The following is a 21,938-nucleotide window of genomic DNA, read 5'->3' on the forward strand; positions in this document are numbered from 1 at the left end:
TCTCTGTCTGGTGCACATATTTCATTTTTTTCCTTTAATATATATCTCAGTGTTTCAAAAGGTTTTGATACCTGGAGCACATTTCCCCTGTCCCTCTGGATTAAAACTGGAGGCATGCTTTATGCTCACTAGTAGAACTTATACTGTTTATTTTTTATTGTATCTGCATTCCTCCTTTCTTCCAAGAAGCTCATGGTTCTCAACCTCCACCCACTTTAACATACAACAACCCTGTGAGGTAGGTTGGGCTTAGAGGCAGTGACTGGCCCAAGGGTACCCAGCGAGCTTCATGGCTGAATGGGAATTTGAGCCAAGGTTCTCCAGGTCCTACTCCAACACTCTAGCCACTACACTGTCTCCCCTTACAATTGCAGATCCATTTTCTTAATCTGAGAAGAAGAATCAGTTCATTTTGCCATTCCAGCTTCCCATCTCCAGACCATGGGCCAAATTAGATCTGGCAGGCGACCTAATTCGAGCTGTGCGGCCATTTCCTTCAAACTTATCCCACACCCAAAATAATAAGATATGGGGCAGCACAGGAGCAACGCAAAGGGGCCCCAGGGCAACTGCCCACAACTGCCAGCCCTGCAGGCATCCTAACTCCTTCCTTCAGTCACTGCTCAATTTGCTGTCCAGGTGCTAAGTGTTGACTGGCAGCTTAGTGGGCTATATGACTGAGAAGCCAGGAATGGAGGGGGAATACAATTTAGTTTGCATGTAAAGCCAGATGTATCAAATTTGCACTTTCTGAGACAATATGAGAACCGAAACCTAGCTGCCCTTCAAAATTTGCACTCCTTCAAATTTTGCAATGCGGTTCTACAACCAACAGAAATAATTCAGCACATTTGCTGGGACTTCCCAGGTCTCTCCTGTCATCTGCAGCTACTCATGCTCATTGGACACCATACCAGTTACCCAGCCAGCCGTTAATTTCAATGGGTCTACTCTGAGCAAAAGTTAGTTGGCTACAACCCCGTGGTCCTGAAGCACCAAATTGCATAAACACACAGAGAGAATAAAATGTAGAGGCCTGACAAAGCAAAATTCAATAGTGTTTACAATCCCTGAAGTATTCACAGCCATTAGTTTAGATTCAAGAGTAAACCTTGGGGGTGAAGGGAGGGAATAAAAGAGAAAATAAATAATAGGTATTGGCCAGAAGAGCGTCAGCTGCAGGTGTAAACTCTGCTGTCCCCCCTTACTGGAAGAGATCTATACTCAACCAGGTGTGCTCAAACAGCTTGGTCCTCTCTGGAGACCTGAGGTGACCACAGCCTCCATTTCATCCTGATGAAGTGAAAACGAAAACAGAGTCCCTAGATCCCTCCGTCCAGCCCTCACACCTTGCTGCTTTCATAAACAGCTGCATTTCTTTCGGGGTGTGATTGCAACAGACAAACGGTCTTGTGCAGAATAGCTCTCCCAGAAGTCTTACTGTTGCTCACTCCTGCAGCAATTTCCATTGGTGGCTTTTGAAGCTGACTACCACCAGCACTCCCAAATGCCTGAAGTAAGGTCATGGCTGTTAGACTGGGCTCTGAGGCTAATGGGTAGGGCTGTGCCTCAGTGGCAGAACAGCTGCATGCAAGCGGTTCCAGGTTCAAATCCAGCATCTCCATACTGGAACATTCTGGTGGCTACTTCCAGAATGCTCCCTGTGTGTTCTCTAGATGGCCTAGAATATAAGACTCCTATTAGGACGGGTCAGAGAAATAGTAGGTGGTCTCTATAAAAATGAAAAGCCAGAAAATGAGTAGATTGCCAACGATCCACACAGGAGTGATTCAACGGTGGCAAAAGCTGGTTCCACTTCAAGTATAATTTTGTGAGCCAGCTGAGATGCTGCCGCCCCTTCCATGGTTTTCTCAAAAGTAATGGATCGGAGGAAACTTCTTTTTAATCTCTCTCCCCTCCACAGTTTATATATTTCTCTATAAATTGTGTCTGTCAACTTGCCTAAGAAGAAGAGTTAAAAATGAGATAAAACATTAAAAATACAAAACCCATCTGGAGCGACATTTAGTTTGTCACTGGGGGATTGTTGTAAACAAAGGGAGATGTGTGGTTTGGGGGTCGCAATCCAAAGCTCAGCAGGACCATTCATGCAGCCAGAGGTGTTGCAGCTGTTCCTGCAGCTGAAGAGGCAAGCCACTTTTAAAACTAAATATCTGCTTGCCTCTTTGGAAATGGAAACTGGAGCACCACTGGCATAAGAGGGGCGGGGGAGAGAAGAGAAGCACACTGCTTTTCTTTGTTGCCTCTCTGCATTATATCAGGGGTAGCGATCCCAAGGCACCCCATATGTTGTCAGTAAGGAATAGTGAGATTTGTAGTCTAGCCGCATCTACAAGCAGGGCCAGATTTAGGTTTGATGAGGCCCTAAGCTACTGAAGGTAACAGGGCCCTTTATATGTCCATCTGTCCTTTGTCAACAACAAACAGTCACTGGTTTTTTGTGTTGGATATATGCTATATGGTAATAATAATATGGTAATAATAAAGATGAATATTTTTCTAAAGTAATTTTATAATGGGATCAAAATAAATAAATTATGTATTACATGAAATCAATCAGTAGGCATAAGACTCATAACCTTAGTCTATGCTGCCTGATCATCAGTCTACAAGCACTCTTTAATATTAGATAACAGGAACAACAAGACCCTGATGTTGGGAAAGATGGAGGGCACAAGGAGAAGGGAACGACAGAGGACGAGATGGTTGGATAGTGTTCTCGAAGCTACCAGCATGAGTTTGACCAAACTGCGGGAGGCAGTGGAAGACAGAAGTGCCTGGCGTGCTCCGGTCCATGGGGTCATGAAGAGTCGGACGTGACTAAACGACTAAACAACAACAACAGCAGGAACAACAGCTTGACCTACATTCAACTGTGCTGCACTGCAGTCTGCAGCTGCATGCTATGTGTTGCCTTGCAACCAGTCCATGCAGAATGTAGGCACCCTATATATAGAAATGAGCAAACCAGTGATATTTTAGGGAGCAGGCTAGCAGGCAAGGCCCATTACAGTGGTACCTCAGGTTACATACACTTCAGGTTACGGACTCCGCTAACCCAGAAATAGTGCTTCAGGTTAAGAACTTTGCTTCAGGATGAGAACAGAAATCGTGCTCCGGCGGCGCGGCAGCAGCAGGAGGCCCCATTAGCTAAAGTGGTGCTTCAGGTTAAGAACAGTTTCAGGTTAAGAACGGACCTCCGGAACGAATTAAGTACTTAACCTGAGGTACCACTGTACTTACATCTTAGGAGCCTATACAACACAAAACACTGTTGCTGTATGTAGGTTTTATTTTATTTGTTTTTTACCTTATGTTTTGGAAATGTAGATCCATTTTATTTCTTTAATTTGGGGGGGGGAGAGAGTGGGGCCCTAAGCTATAGCTTGTTTAGCTTATACGTAAATCCGGCACTGTCTACAAGTTCTTTGCCCCTGCATCACAGCCGGGGCTTCTGAGCTTGTCGTCCTGGGATCCCATAATTACACGCTTCCTGATAATGTCTAACTCCTCTTGCAGAAAACTGAACAGCAAATTTGTCATTAAAGAAAAAAAAAAACACAAACCCACACACAGTCTTTATATAACTTTGGCTGAAAGAGTTGATTTTAAGACCCCTGGAATCCTGTGCTCAATACAGGATGATAAATTACCACACCCACACCCACACTCACATACAAAAAATATGGGCAAATTATGGAAAATTAATAAATGGATGGCCTTATTTCAGTTTATAACAGCTCCTCGCTCATCAGCAGAAGCCCATATTTTTGCTCTTGGCAGGCATGCAACTGTTGCAATCACAGCCATCTCCTTAGCCCAACGCTATATATCAGAATTGCTCTTCCCTTCATAATAATCCAAACCTGATCATGCACCAAAAGTCTCACTTAAAAGTACAAAGGAAACATAAATTTTCCACTCGGATAATTACCCTGCTTTAATAGGCAATCTTCTTCCTTGCCTATATATTTCATAGGCAAGGATAGATATATGGAGAGAGGTGGGCGGGGGAGAGAGAGAAGGAGACTGGCATCAAAATTGTTCAGCACACTTGCTTAGACTCTCCAAGTCTCCACTCTCAACTGCAGCTATTCATGCAGCAACCCAGAGTGGCTGGGGTAACCCATTCAGATGGGCTGGGTACGAACAATAAAAAATATTATTGCGTGTTCAGACCCAGAGACCTCCTCCTTAAAGAAAGACACATTTGACTCAAATTTTAGTTTTGGTTTTTGGCAGAATTTAGGCCACAACTTTACTGATTACAGAAAAGTGAGTGGTTGCATAGGCACTGGTGTAGCTCTCTACACCCTTGCAGGTAGCGCTGACCCAGAGCTCTATCATAGGTCAGCCAAGGGTGAACACCTGAGGCAGGTGAAAAGCCTGGGAACAGAACTCTGTTTGCTCCCCTGGACTCAGGCACAACCCCCTTTCGGGTGTTGACCAAACCAAGTTGAGTCCCTGGATTCCTTTAACGGAATACCCTTCACATAGGGATGGTGAGAGCGTTCTCCCATCCCTATCACCTGAACCAGTGCCTATCCGCAACCTTACAAGTTGTGACGAATTGCTACATGGCAGGCAAAACCCAAATGGCCACAGCCAATCAGCCAACTGGGGAAAATTCCTGCCGTGCCCCAGTCTGAATGACAGGCGACACACGACGGCATAGCAAGGTCAATCGCAAAATGCCCTAAAATTAGGGAGAGGTGGGCAGGTGTTCCGATGCACGAGCCGAAAGAAGAAGCTCTGGGACACGTGCATGGGTTTATATAGGTCCCTCGATCCATTTACATTGCACCCGTTGGCCAGATTACACCCAGTAACTAGGGACCTACCAATCGGGTGTTGTGGCTATCCAATAGACCCACCCACAATCAGGAATTCAGTCTCCAGGTTTCACCACAACATGTGCCCTCTTTTAGGGAGGACACAATATTATTATTTTATTATTTTTATTATTATTATTATTATTATTATTATTATTATTATTATTATTATTATTTTACATTAGAGACCATGCCGGTCACACAGCTTTTTGGAGCTTTTGGGAAGGGGGCATGAGTGGCTTCCGTGAACAGGGACAGGGATAGATCATGCCTGAGGCTTTTTAGACCCCACCAATAGTGTGGAAGGAAAGTAACTTTTATAGTGTATAGCAGGAAGTCGAAAAATCCAGCAGGGACTAAACAGGTTTGGTGCACCAATTTGCCTCTTTCAGCATCACATCTTTCCATTCACGTACATGCTAAGTGCCAGTCTACATATAACTGGCTTTAGCAGAAGTTATGTGGGAAGTTGCCCTTACCTTAATGTCTGTGAATCCTGCCTTAGACAGTAAAATCAGAAGCTGCCTTATACTAGGAACGGGGCAGAGATTCGATGTTGTTTGCATCTTAATGAGAAGCTACCGAATTCACACTGAATTGATGCACAAATCAGAATGCATCCATCCTTCGAAATCCTTGCTTCTCCAAATTTTGCAAGGTAGCTCTCCCACCAAAGAACATGTATCATAATGCATACATTAGGGGGAAATGGCAAAAAAATAAAAAAGCATATATTCATGAAAATAACATATAAAATGCATTATATTAGTGAAAACTGCTGCAAAAAAAAAGTGTACGTAACTGAAAACTGCATGCAAAATGTGCTTATTGGAAAAAATGCTCAGTAAAACGCTGATGAGTTTTCAAGAGGATTTAAAAATAAATAAATCCCAAATTGCTGCAGAATTTAAGATTTGAAAATAAGAAAATCAGAGAACAGAAACTGGCAGATTCGTCCATCTCTACCTTATAACAACTCAAACCATTGGTCCATTTAACCCTGTATTGACTGCACTGGCTGGCAGCAGCTTCCAGGATTTCAGGCAGGGGGCATTCCCAGTCCTACTTGGTGATGGGGGGGGGTTGAACCTGGACCTTCTGTATGCAAGACAGCTGCTCTTTCACTGGCCTATGACCACTCCTTGTGGATCTTCCTGTACATCAACCACTCCACCTTCTCTCCCCGACCCTTGCAATCCTCAGCCTGTTCTTATACATTCCACGTTTATTCCTTTTCAGCTGCACAAGTGCAGTGGTACCTCAGGTTACAGACACTTCAGGTTACATACGCTTCAGGTTACAGACTCCGCTAACCCAGAAATATTACCTCGGGTTAAGAACTTTGCTTCAGGATGTGAACAGAAATCGTGCTCCAGCGGCGTGGCAGCAGCGGGAGGCCCCATTAGCTAAAGTGGTGCTTCAGGTTAAGAACAGTTTCAGGTTAAGAACAGACCTCCGGAACGAATTAAGTTCTTAACTCGAGGTACCACTGTATTCCCTTTCCTTTGGCAAGAGGTTGCCGTGTGAAAGAGGGCGCCATCCCTAGCTATATTGTTTGCACGTCCTTAGCGTCGGCTCTAGAGGGGAGACGGAATATTGGATATCATTTTGTGCGGGCCTGAATCTATAATTGAGAAGATGAGAGTTCATTACAGACTTTGGCCTCCAAGTGCTTGTCTTGGCAAGCAGCTCAGCTGAGTGTTAAAATCATTATGGGGTTGCCTAAATCTAAACAAACACCCACCTTTTCCATTTATTGCCGGGACAAAATGACTTGCCTTGTGTAATACCTCCAGTTGTCAACTTCTTGTTCTGCTGTGGGAATTAGACATTTCTCCCCTCCTTCCCTTACATTAAGTCTGCAACAGGAACTGCATTGTGCCTGGTGGGGTATCTGTCAGATACTCATTATTCCTTCTTGCACAATACAGGGGCCTCATTATTCGGCGCTAAGGCTCTTCTGGTCTCCTGTGAGATGTGGTGAAAGCAAAACAAAGGTAAAAGGAAAGGAGGAATTTGTCTAATGCTGTAGCAGATAAATTACGGTACTAAGAAAGGGATCTCAATCTGTGAATCTGGGGGTGGGTACAGATAATGTGCATGTAACAGAATTTTCTCAGTAAATGTAGGATCAAGATAGCCACAATGGAGCTAGAGTGTTTTGGAATGTTTTGGAAATGTTCTCATCATCTTCAGTACAAACAGAACTTTTAAATCTTCTTTCACCTTACTAATAAAAATAGAAAGGTTAAGCTGCAAAGTTGTTCTACATTTGAGTGGTGAAGAAGAAGACTACATGGGCACTAGCCAGTCAGTGCTGTCCACAGCTGGCTTTTGATGGAAACATTCAGAATCAGCTTTTTAAAAGCTCAGAGATGGGGAACCATGGGCCTAGAGGCCAAACATGGTTCTCTGAGCCTCTCTGTCAGGATTCTCCCCTTCTCCTCAGGCCATATCCCTCACCGGTGCTACTTCAAACCCAACTTCTGCAAGCATGAGACACACATTGGATTGCGCTGTTGTGCTATGCGTAGACTCCCACTAGCAGGATTGTGTGATTGCTGTTGTGCGATTGCCACAATTTGGTATCACCCTAGTTCAGACTGCCTCCAATATGGCTTGTGACAATCTGGATTTCTGTGCAGTTAGAATGTGAAAGTAACAAATGGGAAATGTATTTTCAAAAGAATTGACATTATGCCTGCATTTTGTCATTGAGTATACACCTTGAGCTTCCGAGAGTCAATTCACACTTTCCATTTTAAGAACAGCTATGAAAAGTCCCCAGATTTAAATGACAATGTTCATGCATTTAGCGGCAAGTGAAAATAATGCAGGCGTGTTTCAGTGGCTGGGGGGTTTTTTGCCAGGAAAAAATGGGGATGCAGGCCTCATGAAAAGAGCATCCCTCCCCTCAGGTCTCCTCGCTTCTCTGCTTATTGTAACCTAGCTATTCCAATGTGTCCATCCACCACAAATAAAGAAGAGACATCAAATGAAACTGAATGTTGGAAGATTCAGAGCAGACAAAAGAAAGTTCTTCTTCGCAGAGCACAAGATGCAGTGATGGCCACCAACTTGGATGGGGCTTTAAAAGAGGTTCAGACAAATTCATGGAAAACAAGTGAACCTAAGAAGAACCAATGGCCCATCTTGTCCAGCATTCTGTTCTCATAGTGGCCAACCAAATGCCCATTGGAAACAATTGCTCTGCTCTGTTTTATACCAATCTCCATAAACTCTGCTAAACTCTGTTTTATCTCACAAGAATACTGCCTTCCCAAAAAACCCCAGGAATTATAGTTTATACTTGTGTATAGTGCCAGGTTGATCTGTCTTACTGTTGTTGTTGTTGCTGCTGCTGCTGTTGTTGGTCTGATCCCCTTCTCAGCTACTATCTTTGTTGATAGACTCATGATCCTCCGCCACCCACAAAATCCTAAAGTTTTCAAAGGGATAAAGAGTTTGGCCACAGATCCTAAAAATCCAAGATCAAAAGCTGTAATAGCTGTTTTGGCTGAGCTCTAAAACAAATTGCACAAACCAGACAGATGTTGTTTGAGGCACCCCTGCACTTACATCAAAGAGTAATTTCATCTCTCCTCCCTTTCCCCCCCTTCCGAAAGCTTTTGACTTCACAATGCAAAACAAAGTGAATACCTGAGAAACCATGACCCATTTTACAGGTCTTTCCCACTGTGTAATCATTAACAAGAAAGCATCTACCATGCTATGCTTAAGAAAACTGGTGTGTGTGTGTGTGTGTGTGTGTGTGTGTGTGTGTGTATTTCAGCAGATAAAAATGGCTGGATTACAACTCCCATCATCCTTGACTATTTTGCCTAGAGCTGATGGGAACCGGAGTCTAGCAACATTGGGAGGACTGCAGGTTCCCCATCCTGGTACTGCAGCCTTCCCAACCAGATAGCTTCCAGATGTCTTGGACTACAACACTTATCTGCCCCAGTCGGCATTGCTATTGACCAGGGATGATGTGGGTTGCTGTTTAACAACATCTGGAGAGTCACAGGTTGGGGATGATGCTGAATCTTACCATTGATTCCAACAGTAGAGCTCATGTTGATCGTAACAACTGATATCAGAGTATGCCTTGGGGTACCAGCTAAGGGAAGAGGGTCCTATTGCCCTCCTGTCCTGACTTTGAACTTCTCATAGGCACCTTGTTGGCTGCCCTGGACTAGGAGGGTCTTTTGCCTGATCCTGCAAGTGTCTTCTTCTATCATTCTTACATCCCTAGCCTAAATACAACACAAGCACTCCAACTCTTCGTGGTAGTGTGCACTTGGTTTGTCCAGAAACAGCTCACCAAGCAGGGCCATTGTGCTATAATAGCTTCCCAGCAGGTACAGTTCTGTTGCTTACAGGAGGGGGAGTCACCTGACAGGGAGGTCAGCACAGTGCAAAAGCAGCAGCAAGAGTGCCAGATTGGCTCTGCTGGTGCCTTGGCACCACACTGACCTCCCTGCCTCTTCGCACCTCCACATTTGGTTCATCTGCTACTCCTGCCTCATCTGAGGTGGTGATGAGGAGAATTTGCTTCACAGCGAAGCAGTAATAGACAGGGATAAGTATCTCTATGGGAAAGGAATTCTGGAGATGGGTGCCACTACTGAAAAAGGCCCCATCTCTGTGATTGCTAGCCATCCAGTTTCTGACAGTGGGGATTCTGAAAGCCTCTATTGATGATCAAAGCACATCAGCATGTTGATATGGAGCCAGTGTGGTGTAGTGGTTAAGAGCGGTAGACTCGTAATCTGGTGAACCGGGTTCGTGTCTCCGCTCCTCCACATGCAGCTGCTGGGTGACCTTGGGCTAGTCACACTTCTTTGAAGTCTCTCAGCCCCACTCACCTCACAGAGTGTTTATTGTGGGGAAAGAAGGGAAAGGAGAATGTTAGCCGCTTTGAGACTCCTTCGGGTCTCCCCTTCTTCTTCTTCTTCTTCTTCTTCTTCTTCTTCTTCTTCTTCTTCTTCTTCTGTTTGCTGCAAAATGAGCTGGGGAGTGCCTGGAAGAAATAAGCCACTGCAATAAAAATATATATCGAAGTAGAACACACACACCCATTTCAAATGCATAAATGCATAACATTCAGGGGAGGGGGGACATGTTAAAGGCAACAATGGCAGAGATCACAGATGAAAATAACCTTCATAGATAATACTTAGCATGGCAAAAACCTGCCAGAATACAAAATGTCTTTACCAGCTGCCAAAAGACAGCCATAAAGAGGACCATCCACAAAGGCCTTCCTTTCCCCCACCCCCTTTCCAAGCCCCCCCCCCCGCCGCCTATTTATTTTCTTCAGCAAGAAGCACACGCACACTGAAATATGTTGCAGAGATCGGTGCAAAGAGCAACTGGAACCAAATTAAAACGAGTCGTGTATAAATAATTAACACCTGCCAAACTAGGCACAGAGGCCTTATTGCTGATATTAAATCATATCCTTTAACGTCTGAAACAGATGACAGTAAGTAATTCCAAAACAGTCAAGACAGGAAACCCAATTTTAGTTCTCGGAAAGTTGAATCCATTTCAACAAAGTAGATAAAAAGCCTACTTTGAGTCTCTTACTCCTACAATGGAAAGGTGGATTTGCATTAACTTTCTTTTCCTTTCTTTTCGGCCTCCCCTAATTCAGTAAATGTTAACTTGAATGTTTTGGAATCGTGATTTAAAAGGAAAGTCATTATGCGGTAAACTAATGATGTATGTTCCACCTGGTTATTGAAAAATCCTGTACAGTAAAAAGCTGTAAGGATCTGGTTCTTTGCCGTCGCCAAGGTTCCAGTCGACAATAGCAGGGCCAGATAGACAAACAAGGATGCTCCGTAACAGAAGAAAAACCTCAGGAAAGATGGGAGGAAGTCGTGTTGAATGGCTCTTATTTAATGTCCAGTTTACTCAGGCAAAGCCCAGCATTACAATTAGTGGAAGATTTGCCTGAGGGAGAGTTTTTGGATTACGCTGGAACTTGAAGCAAATGCTATGTTGTTCGTTTAAAGCAGCCATCCCCAACCAACTGCTCTCCTCATGTATTGGACTACAACTCCCATTTATCCCCAGCTGTCAAGAACATACTGGGTGAGGTCCATGGGAGTTGTAGTCCAAAACATGTGGAGAGCACCAGGCTGGTTTAAACAATAGTTTCCAGTACTTCTGGTAGGTGGGGCTAGGGACAGACGGATTTCTTTTTCATTTGGTTACTCTTAGTTTGGAGGACCTTTACATGAGGGTGAAAGAGGAGAGCGCAAAATATGGTCTGAAGCTCAACATCAAAAAAACAAAGATCATGGCCACTGGGCCCATCACCTCCTGGCAAATAGAAGTGGGAGAAATGGAGGCAGTGAGAGATTTTACTTTCTTCGGTTCCATGATGACTGCAGATGGTGACAGCAGCCATGAAATTAAAAGACGCCTGCTTCTTGGGAGAAAAGCAATGACAAACCTAGACAGCATCTTAAAAAGCAGAGACATCACCTTGCCAACAAAGGTCCGTATAGTTAAAGCTATGGTTTTCCCAGTAGTGATGTATGGAAGTGAGAGCTGGACCATAAAGAAGGCTGATCGCCGAAGAATTGATGCTTTTGAATTATGGTGCTGGAGGAGACTCTTGAGAGTCCCATGGACTGCAAGAAGATCAAACCTCTCCGTTCTGAAGGAAATCAGCCCTGAGTGCTCACTGGAAGGACAGATCCTGAAGCTGAGGCTCCAATACTTTGGCCACCTCATGAGAAGAGAAGACTCCCTGGAAAAGACCCTGATGTTGGGAAAGATGGAGGACACAAGGAGAAGGGGACGACAGAGGACGAGATGGTTGGACAGTGTTCTCGAAGCTACCAGCATGAGTTTGACCAAACTGTGGGAAGCAGTGGAAGACAGAAATGCCTGGCGTGCTCTGGTCCATGGGGTCACGAAGAGTCTGACACGACTAAACGACTAAACAACAACAAAAGTTTAGAGGACAAAGCTAGGAATAACTACAACCCATCATAGTGAGGTTCTGTTTTCACTTCTGGAGGCAGTGTGCCTCTGAAGACCAGGTGGACAGAGTGCTGCTGCTCTCAGGCTCTGCTTGCAGGTTTCCCACAGCTGTGTGGATGGCTGCTTTGAGAATGCTAGACTAGATGAGTCATCAGCCTGATCCAACAGGGCCCTCCTGATGATCTAATGCAGCTTCTCATTTTTCCAGCCTCAGGTTCCATGCCAGTTTACAAACCCGCCCGAATATTCCTGTACAGTGGTACCTCTGGTTACGAACTTAATTCGTTCCAGAGGTCCGTTCTTAACCTGAATCTGTTATTAACCTGAGGTATCACTTTAGTTAATGGGGCCTCCCGCTGCTGCCGCTCCACCGCGTGATTTCTGTTCTCATCCTGAGGTAAAGTTCTTAACCCGAGGTACTACTTCCGGGTTAACGGAGTCTGTAAGCTGAAGTGTTTGTAACCCGAGGTGTTTGTAACCCGAGGTGTTTGTAATCCGAGGTACCACTGTACATTTGTACCTGTGCACATTTCTCACAATTTGGCAAGCAAAGTTTTGCAATGTGGTGCATTTTTTGTAGCTGGTTTTCACTAATGCACAGATTTTTGTGCAAACTTTCCCCACAACATACCAGAGCTGTGTGTGTGTGTCTATGTGTGTATGGACAGGGGGAAGAGAGGGAGAGGAAGTTCCATTGCACCAACAGGACTCATTGTGCTGACTCCATCTAGTACAACTATTTCACTGAATCCGGCCCAAGAAGACACTCCTCACTCTTGTAATGGAAAAGCATTACTTCTAGAACATGCAACAACAAAAATTACTCCTTAAGATCCCAGAGGCCCTGATCCAGGCACCCCTGTCATGTGAAGGGAGGCACATGGCTACCCAATAGATGGTTTCTCTGTTGCTGGTACTTCAGCTATGGAACAACAGCCTCTTCAGAGCCTCCTCTCACAGCACCTTCCTGATTTTTTTCCAACTGCAGACGTTTTATTTAATTGTGTTTAAAACCCAAACAGTGGACTGTATTGTGCTGCTATTCAAAGAGCTCTCTTTGATTGCTGCATTGCTATTTCTATTATTATTGCTATTTATTGAGTTTTTAAAACTTTGTTGCATGCCGCCCAGGAAATGCTTCCTGATGGGCAGTTACACAAATCTGAATCATCGCCATCACTCTCACCTTTGCTCTGCCATTGCTGCTATCACGAGGAGGCCTCACTCAAAATCAGCACAAACTCAGTTACATGTTGCCAGACTAATGGAGGTTATTTACCCAGCATTGTTCACAAGGATGTATCATTGCAACCATCTTCTGCGGGCTCAGCAGCAAAAGAGGTGGGGGAGGAAAGCCTGGTTAGAACCAGCTACTGGCTGATTCCCAAAGAGTCAGGTGGACGTACAAGTTTACCTGCCCAAGCCCAATACGCAAGAACTAGGTAGGAGAAGGGCCACCGCTCCCACCCAGTGTCAGCAATGAGCCGATCCCATTGGAAAGAAAGGTCTTACAACTTTGTCAGTCTTACCATGCTCACAGCTCTGCGTAGGTGTGGGTATCACTTCAGATGACAAAACGCTTTAGGCTTGCTTGGGATTCACCGGTAATTACCTGAGGTTAACAATGGACAGAGTGTTTATTTGAGCAGCAGTGGAAACAAATTAACAATAAACTGAAATCTGGGATGAATGGGGTGATTAATTTCTAATCTCCGAAACCCATTCCCACCCATCTAATCCTTTCCACCCTCCACCCTGTTCCCTCTCCTTCTTACAACTGTTAGCCAACAGTATTCCCACCACCAAACCCAGTAGCATTCTACGCTCCCTTCAATTCCCCCTTTCCACTTCCTTTAACATTCTACATTCCAAGCAACCTTCTTGCCCTTGACCTCCAGATGCAACCCTCTGAAGGCTGTGCAGGCACACAAGTCACATGGTGCCAAGGCTGATTGGAGTTGGGGTCCGGGAACTTTCCAACAAAATCTAGAGGTCCACAAGCTCCCCAGTGCTCCCCTACACATTAATTAGATTGATCTATAGCACAAGAGAGGTGTTTCAGCAGGCACCCTTCTGACTAATGGCCAAGGAAATGTGGCTTTCTTCTTGAATTAGAGCCCCTCAGCTTTCTAGAGATCTATGGACTGGGGCAATGATTAATGACAAATATCGTGGTCCTTGAAAACGGGAGGTGAATAATCTTGAAATGCAATCTCACTGTCTCAGAGCTGTTGCCAAGAACACCCAAGGAGATTTCACCACGTAGTTTATTTCTGGCTTTGTTGTATTAACCTGCAGGGAACTCATCTGATATAAACGCTCCACCCATAAGTAGATCAAGCTCTCTCCATATTTCTGAACAAAGCCAAACTGATTAGCCCTAAAGGAACTGATAGAAATCCTTTGGAAGGAGTGTGCAGTGTGCTAAGCGAAGCTTCTCAATATCTGTGTGGATCTAATTTTGTTTTAGGAGCTGTAATTAATCAGATGGCCAGGATCAGAGATAGTTCAGCAAGGGAAACACAGATTTGTGTCCCATTAGAAAAATGGTAGGTGGAGGGCAGAGCAACCTGTTATTAGGCACTGTGTATTAAAGCAATAACAGGCTTTGGAGTTTAAAGTATCTTCTCTGAAAGTTGGCAATATATTTACTCAGAGTGCTTAAATTGAGCCGAGGTTCTTAAGTGTTTAGTCCCAGAACTCCTCCACTGGTACAAAACACAGCAGAAGGAACGAAGGTAGATTAACTCTGAGCATGCACAGAGCATTTCCCCTAAGTAGTAAGGAATTAGGGGGAAAGGGTTTACAGGTAACAACTTGTTCACCATCACTTTTTTATACTTTTTTTTTTTTACGCTCATTCGGAGTGAGGCATTTGTAGTGAAATTAGCATTCTGGTCATTTTGCATTCTCTTTGCAAACCAAGCAAAGATATAAATGTCTTAAGCCTCACAACTGAAAATATAAGCCTCGGGCTTCTGATCAGCGCTCTTCTGATTTTAAAAATTAAGTGTCTGCATACAGGAGGGAAAGATGAGCAACTAAACTTGATGTTGTGTTTGTATTAATCTGCAGCATGACATCTTAACATTTATTTATAGCCTCTTCCCGGGGACTCAGATTGGAGATGCTCCAAGCCAATTGTTACTGTTCTCTTTCTGCTTGTTTTGTGCTTAGGAAGCATCTAGGAAAGCTGCGACTAATGTTAAGAATGTAAGACATACCCTTCTATATCAGACCAAAGGCCCATCCAGTCCATGTTGTTCTCACCATGACGACCAGACACCTAAGGGAAGTTTTCAAGCAGGACCTGAGCATAACAGCACTCCCCCCATCTTCACTTGACAACAACTGGTTTTCAGAGGCATCCTGGAGGTAGCCATAGTCCTTATGGATAGAAACTATGGCCTTATTCTTCTACGACGCCTAGAGTTCTAGATGCAGCTCCTTTCTCTAGTCTAATAAAGCAAGGAATTTATTTATTTATTTTAAACCTCCTGGTCTCTTGACAGAGACCAGATTCAGTCAACAACTCCTCTGTTGGAGTCATGATCACAGGATAGCCTGGTTAAGCACGAGACGGTCTTGTCATCTGCTAAGATTAGTCACCCTCCAAGGGAAGAGAGATCCTTCCACATTGCCAGATTGTCACACATGACTTTGATGGCTAACAGGTTGCCTCAATCCAGCCAATGCCATCACTTGGATTTTGTTTTAAGTCTTGCTCTGTCTCCTTGGGGGTGGGGGTGGGGGAGCAATATCTGCTAGGCAACACTCTGCATTTTGGAAGGTTCCATTTTAGAAGATATGGTGGAGTTGCAGTCCACAACATCTGGAAGGTGTCTTCTTGGGGGAAAGCTGCTCCTGTTGCATCCTGTGTTGTAGATCCTCCATGGAGCAGGGGTTTGATCTCTCTAACTCTATAATTATTTGGTTTGGTGAAGTCAGTTGCCCTGGCTCCTGTTCACCACATGCAGACAGAGGCTCTTGCTTGGAAGTAAGAAAGATGTCTTTATTAAGGCAAATAACAGTACAGGGTCAGCAGAAGACACAGTGCTTGGAGTGATGATTCAGGAGTTCAGGAGCAGGGAAGACTTTCAGAACTGGACTGAGCAATGAAGATGTCCCAACAGGTTTCCCTGCCCCTCTTGCTAAGCTTTTAAAAATAAGAAGCAGCACACTCGCTTGCAGGACTCTCTTGTCTTATGGGAATGTTGAGATTGCAAGCATCCACTTGGTTTGAGTGAGTAGGTCTGCTCCCATCTACAAAGGCCATGGCTGCTTCTAAGCAACAAGACTGCACTTTCCTGCGCAGGCTCCTTTTCAATCTCCACTGCCTCCTGTTCAGAATCAGAACCCTCCCCAGCTTCTTCTGGTGCTTCCTGCTCCACAGGAAGGCTGGAGGGGGCAGCAGCATTTCTGTTCCCCCTTTCAAAGGGTGGAAAGGGGAGATACCCCCTCCTCCATCTCAGGTTCCCACAATTCAGCCTCTCTCCCCTCTGATTCTTCTTCCTCCTGCTCTGCTTTCAGAGACTGTCAACCCATGCCTGATCCCAACCGTACTGTGGGGCTCATGGCACCTGTAGTGGTTGCTGAATAGCCCATGTGAAGACATGGAAATTTAAGCAAACAAAAATGCTCACACTGGGCTTTTGGACTGCCCAAAGAAAAGAGAACAACACAAGTAAGTGGAATAAGAATATTTTTTCATCACTTGCCCCCCATTCTCTGCCGTAGCAGCAACAACAACAGCAGCAACAAGAAGAGCTCTCAACAACAGAGAAACTCAAAATGAGGTTATTCAGATGTTTCAATATTTCATCCATGGCAGATGCTGCTAACCACTTCCTTTTGTGCCCACAGGTCCCTGTGAGGAATGCTGTGCCACAGATGGTGGAAACAGAGCGGCAAGTCCATGTGAAGTGGGTGAATGGGAATCTGAGGAAAACAAACAAACGGGCAACTGCATACCCTAGTGCCATGCTGAAATCCGTCCTCCAGTTTCTCAAGTTGTTGTTGTTTCACCTGTGAAAGAAGCCCCCATTTCTCTACCTCGTTTCCAGGGCACACCAGAATTTTGGTGGGTGGTGGGTTTCGAGGTTACCTTATCATTGCAAGGTGGGTGATGAATGCTCTCTATTTCCAGTAAACATCTCTCCACCAGTCTGCAGCCCAGTGGTGTGTGGTTATTGGACTAAGACCCCTAAATGTTCTCCGAGTGCCTCCTTCCCAATGCCCAGAAAGCTTCTGCCCATCTTAGGGAGGGAGGTGCAAGGCTCCAATGGGTCCAAGATCCATCCTGCCATCTTCCTAAAGCCCACCTGGCTTTTGGGAGGAGACAGGAGGGCTCTGGTGTCCTTCCAGAGCCCTGGCACCTCCTTCGCAAAGCCCGGGAAGCTTCTGCCCAGCTTAGGGAGGGAGGCACAATGCTCATGTGCTCAATGTCAGGATGCTACAATGTCACATGCATGGCATCAACCCCCCCCCCACCTCCCTCACAAGCTAGCACCTCTGGCCCCAACTGTTCCCCTATGAAAAATTTCCCGGCACGCAGCTTCCTCGACCCCATGGGAGAAGTCATTATCTCATGCTTTCCTGGGACCTGGTCCACTACTCTAATCACTACACCACACTGCCTCTCCTTACTATTGCAGAGAACAGACAAGACAAAGGAAGCAGCCTCCGATCCATTTCATTTTTGGAAAACTGCCTCAAGACACAATAAGCCAGAAACACGGACCGCCACGGTACAATTTCTATTTTATTTTTAACAGGATAAAAAACTTGGCACACCTCGGGCTTTCGCCCTCAAGATAGGCCTTTCTGGTACTTGCCAATTTCAGAGTTAGAACTATACTTTAAATACTCTGCAGACTGTACTTAAGTGCCGGAGAATGTTAAACTTTCCAGTATGCCATACGTGTTTCAATTGATTCTTTGTTCTCCTTCAGAAGAGGTTAATGAAGCTAAAGAGGAGAGGCGGATTAAACGTTCAATCAAATTGCAGCATATGGAAAAATCCTGCCTAGCCCTGGAATCCACAGAAACGCTCCTACTTCCAATCTAGGGAGACCGGTATTAATAATAATTTATCCATCTGCTGCAGTCTTTCATTTCAGGTTCTGAAAGTATTTTATGGATACTAATTAACCCTCGTGGTACTTCCTTGAGGAAGAAATTATATTATCCACATGTTATGACAGGGAGGGTCCACGGGGAAGAGTGAGGGGACAGTCCCAAACCACTGGCCAGACTCATGCAATGAATCTTCAGAGTCTCACACTCCTTTTTTACAGGCATCAGACTCTTCCCTGTTCCTCCACAGAGAGGGAAGATTAAAACCAGAGTGACTGTTCAATATTGCTTCATTCTCAAGGTCTTGCCTTAGCATGCCGCCCTGTATTTATGTCCTTGAAAACTGCATGAAAGCAAATCCTGGGGGAAGGCTGCAGATCAGAGGTTCCAAGTTCAATAGAAACGTAGGAAGCTGCCATGTACAGAATCAAACCACTGGTCCATCTAACTCAGTACCAGTTGGCAGCAGTTCTCCGGGATGAATGCGGAGGCCCTTCTGCATGCAGAAAAGCATGGAGTCTATCACTGAGTGATGACCATACCTGGCCTCTACAGCAGGATGGATCCAGGCATGTTCAGCCCTCCATGTGCCTCTTTGATAGAATCTACAAGTATCTGGGGCAATCTCTTATTGAAATGGAGATGGCAGATCTGGAAGTTGGCACTACTTGGGGCTAGTGGCGTAGCGAAGGTTGCCAGCACCCGGTGCCATGTGGGAGGGAGGGAAACGGGCAGTGTACACATGCACATTCAACTACCTACTGGTGACCATGTCACCCAGGAGACTGCAGCTGCAGAGATAAGAAAATAGTTGTTTCGTTGTCTGGAGAAGTCACTTCCTGGCTTGCATTGAGAAGCCGTTTTCAACAGAACTCAGCGATGGACGTATGCAGCTGTATTGAGGCAGTGTTGAAAATTTGCACCCCTAACAATTTTTCACCCTGGCAACTGCCCTTGTGGCCCCACGCCCTATACTATGCCACTGCTTGGGATGAGTACAACACAATATGCACCTAAAATGGGGCATACGGTTAAGCGTTACGTTTTTAGAGCAGTTACCAAGCTAGGAAATACAAAGCAGTTAAATGCTCTCCTGCTTGCAGTCATTTTTTACATGCCTCTCTAGCCGAAAGTGCCACCCTTTACAAACCAAAACATTCCCAGTATACCAGCCCTTCCACAGCATCCTAATCCCTTGGTTTCCTCTCTGCATTGACCTGGGAGGTGGGAGATTTGTTTGGAGTGCCTTCTCCCACCCACCACAAAATCCAGCCATAAGTCCGGCAGTAAATAACGTACACCTAAGCCTGCCATCTAAATCCTCTTACGCTAAAAGTGATTTCCAGTCATAAAGTCACTGAAATTAGAGTTTGGAGAAGAACTCTTAGGCCACCTAGTCCCAAATCACTTTCCCCCCTCCCTGCAGTACATTTGGGACTGTTTTGTTCGGTCTAGTTTGGAATGACTCCGGGGTGCTCTTTAAACATCTTCAAAATGGAGCTTCAGCTCCTTCCCTGAGAAGTCTGCTTTAATGGTTTAATGGGCATGTTTGCTTAGTGAGTCATCCTTAGTTGGAAGCTTTCCCTCTCTCTCTCCCAAGTATATGGAGTTGAACTCTTTTATATATGCACACCAGGAGTGGCTAACCTGTTGGACACCATCAGCCCTGACCACCGTGGCCCGTGGGAGCACAGGAAGTTGCATTAACCTGAGCCAGATCTAGGTCAATATTGTCTATACTGACCGGTAACAGCTCTCCAGAATTTCAGGCAGGAGCTTTTCCCAGCCCCACAAGGAGATCCTGGGCATTGAACCTGGGAACTTCTGCATGCAAAGGTAGATTCTCAACCACTGAGCTATGGCCCTTCCTAAAGAGACCGGGAGTGATGGGAGTTGTAGTTCAGGATCTTCTGCTGGTTCACCACCACAAACAATGACCAATGAAAATTCACATGGGGCAAGGTGTTTAGAGATGGGGTGGAGATACTGCCCTTGATTTAGCCCCCCACCCCTTTTCCAGCAGATCTATGAGGGTGACTCTCTGGACTCAACAGACAGTCTCCAGCAAAGCAGGAATTGCTAGTAGCGCAATAAAGCTTCCCTTCTGTCTCCTCTCCCCTTGCACCTCCTAAGCCTGTGCTGCTGGTGGGTGTGGGGACACATGGGGGGAGAGTCCTGTTGTGCAGATGGAAATCCTTTCACTAATGACATTACTCTGTTGGATAACTCCCATTGTTCAAACAAGGATTGCATTCTGGCCCTTTTTTGAAGCAACATTCACAAACTGGTTTGGATTTTAACTTCCATCTGCATGTGCCAGCTGGGACTGATGGGAGATGTAGTCCAAAACATCTGGAGGGCACTTTCTTGGTGAAGGAAGCTGTGCTGGTCCCGAGGGTCAACCGTGTGGTGAGGTCAGAGTCCAGTCCGAGGTTGAGGGTCCGGTATGGAGGCTGTCCGTCAAAGACATGGCGGGGTCCAAGGCAGGGAGTCGGGTGAGGTCAGGAACTCTGGCAGAAGAGCAGGACAGGGTGCAGGCAGGAACAGGCTAGCAACAACGTTGTTCCCGCAACCTGGGACTGGGGCTGACTGGCTTTTATCTGCCCCGAGGCATAGGGCGGCCCCGGTCCACAGGTGACTCGCCTCTCCTGGCCTGGAGGTGAGCACTCTTCCTGCAGGAACTTAGTTCCCTCCGCCTCTCTGCCCTGGGCCTCTGCAGCTCAGGAGAGGCTGGAGGGTTACCAAACCCAGAGGCAACCTCCTCTTTTCCTGATGGGGCTGAGAGTGGAGCATCTGCAGGCAATGGGTCCTCCATCTCTGCAGGGGCCAGAGCAGACTCAGCTGATGCCTGCACCTGAGGATCCAGCACAGGTGAGGACCCTTCAGGCTCATGCCCCAGCCCCGGCTCAGCTGGTTCTGGAGGCGGGGACTCCTGTGCAGGCTGGGATTCCTCAGGTTCAGCCTCTGAGTCCAAATCCCAGGCCATCACAGAAGCTTTGGAGCAACGTCTGCTCTCACTGGGAGCTCTCCTTGGTCTCTAAGGTTCTCTTACTTGCTACCTGGCTTCTGTTACCTAGCACCTGCTTCCTGCCATTTGAGAACATCAGAAGAATCGTCCCAGATAGTGCCAAAGTCCTGAGCTGCCCAGTATCTTGTTTTCCACAATGCCCTACCAGATGTCTTCCTAATGGGAAGCCCACAAGCAATAACCCTCTCCTGCTGTTGTTCCCCAGTGACTGATATTCAGAGGCATACTGAAAGGGTGCAGCTAGCACTCAGGATGTTTTCTCGCAGGGCACTAAATGACCTTTTTGTATTTTCCATGGATGTAATATGAATGTAAAACAGAGGTTGCCCACTGGTGCAGCCACAGAGACTTTCCCTCGTGCCTGGCAGGGTCCCCTTCCCCACTGAAGTCAAGCTTGAAGAAAGCACCATATTGTAGCCAGTAGAACGGGTTGTGGTGACCATACTGTAACAATTTTTCTGGTTTGCAATTGTGCCTGCAGGCCCAAGGCTGGCAACCCCTGATGTAAAACATACAGTAGCTACAACCATTTCTTGCGTTGCAAAATGTCTCTCTCCAGCTTTCTGGTCCTCATAAAGATTCCCACATGTCCAAAAAATGTAGATGACAAAAGCCTCAAAGAGGGTCCCCACACACACACACGCATTGTACATCTGAAAACACCCTTTTAGAACCGAAACCAGCATTTTGAAAACATTGCAAATGTCAGTGTGTTGGGATTTTGGATTTGCCCTCAGAATTCCAAAGCTTAATTTCATAGCCTCGGCAGCTTCTTGATGGGTTTAGTTTTTGCCTGGTGTAATGAATTGACCCACCTCAGAAATTTTCTCCACACATTTGGCTGACTGGCTGCTGAAAACAAAATGTTGGATTCAATGTTGCAGGACAATCCAGGGCCTTCCTTGTTATTCCTACTATTCTGAGGAAAGCAAAGGGTGTGAGGGAGGCTTAACCTGAAGCATGAATGAGGGCAGCGG

The sequence above is a fragment of the Podarcis filfolensis genome, assembly GCF_964270895.1.
Source record: "Podarcis filfolensis genome assembly, chromosome: 7".
NCBI lineage: Eukaryota > Metazoa > Chordata > Lepidosauria > Squamata > Lacertidae > Podarcis > Podarcis filfolensis.